This window comes from Monopterus albus, unplaced genomic scaffold (genome assembly GCF_001952655.1).
Source record: "Monopterus albus unplaced genomic scaffold, M_albus_1.0 scaffold445.1, whole genome shotgun sequence".
In the NCBI taxonomy this organism is placed as follows: Eukaryota; Metazoa; Chordata; class Actinopteri; order Synbranchiformes; family Synbranchidae; genus Monopterus; species Monopterus albus.
This window is the reverse complement of record NW_018128325.1, coordinates 127,034-128,599: the sequence shown is the minus strand read 5'-3', so window position 1 is coordinate 128,599 and position 1,566 is coordinate 127,034.

Here is a 1,566-nt window from a genome sequence, read left to right as displayed (position 1 = left end):
ATTCTTTAGTATATTACTTGTGTGATGTAAGAATGTTAACACTGTTATATTCTTTTTTTAGTATAATACTTGTGTGGGTAGAAGTGAATCATTTACTGCTTGCAAACCAATGATGGTAAGATGATGTCATGGGGTAGGACTGGATAAGTCTGACTTCTTCCTACTCCATTCAAGCATGTACTAGGTATAAGCACATTGATATTGGATTATGTGTAAAATTATGTGTGTTGTCATATCAACAGTTTTTACATGCTTGAAAGAATAAATCAAATCAAATCAAATCAAATCACATCCTATACTGAAACCACAAAGGTATTTAAACCTGAAAACAACCTGCAAAATAATGGCACTATGAACTTCCAGCTGCTGAAGACAAATGTGAAAATTCCTTTTTGTGCAATGCCCCAACCTGAACCTGGCTCGTTAACCAAATGTCATTTTAATCTCACACAGTGATGCTGTCATGCTGCTGACCTTATTGTTGGACTCAGGGAAGGAGGGTGAACTAGAACTAGGCCTTCTGTCAACTGAAGCCTGTGGCTCATGCCACTGACTTCAGCAAGGAAAACACTAAAATTTGTGAAAAATACTGTGTTGTACCATCATTAGTAGTTTTTGCTGAAAAATGATTTTAATGTTTAATCAATGATCACAGTGGTTGGTGGTTAATTTCCTCTTGGTCGACTAATCAGTTGATTTTTCATCTCTAGTAAACACTTGAACATAAGGAAAACACACATGACAGGAAAGTGCTGCTGAAGATATTACAAGAAATAAACAATAAACAATAAACAACAATAGCATGAACATAAATAGCTGCACTGCAGTGATATAGTGATGCCTAAGCAGAGAGAGTGAAAAGTACTGTGCATGAAGCCACACAACAGGAATACTGAAAACAGTGAAACGGGGACTGCTGTACGAGTTTTACAGGGATACTGTTGGAACACTGTGTGTGTTTCCTTTGCAGATGTGAATCCCCCAAATTCTCCATCTGCTCGAAGTCGTCATGTCCAGAAACTGGTGAAACAGGATACCAGGAGGGCGTTCAGTTAACCCTTCACCGTCTCGGACCGAGCCCGGCCTGGACACCTGGGCCGAGTCAGACAGACCTCGTACTTAGAACCGTATTTTGTCTTTAACACTGTCCTCAGCGAACTAACTGTGACCATGGTGGAATGTAAATGGGGGTTACACAAAGAGAGGGATTACAGCACACAATCACAAACATACAACTAAAACACTCAAAATGACTACAAAAAAACAATAAATAAATAAAAACAAAAACATGCTAAATGGTCACAAAAACCCAAATCAACTACAGACAGATACATGACGACCACCCACAGCGACAAAAACACCACAGAGACACAAAATGACTACAAACAGAGAAAAATGGACTCCACACTGTTTGTAGTCGTTTTGGGTCTTTGGGGCTCCACTGTAGGGGTGGGGGCCGTCACACGTCTGTGCCCAGCGGCCCGTAGTCTCCCAGTCCGTCCTTGAGTCCCGGTAGCGGACTCCGGTGCGTTAAAGTGGGAAGAGGAAGGGGGAGGAGGAGGAGGA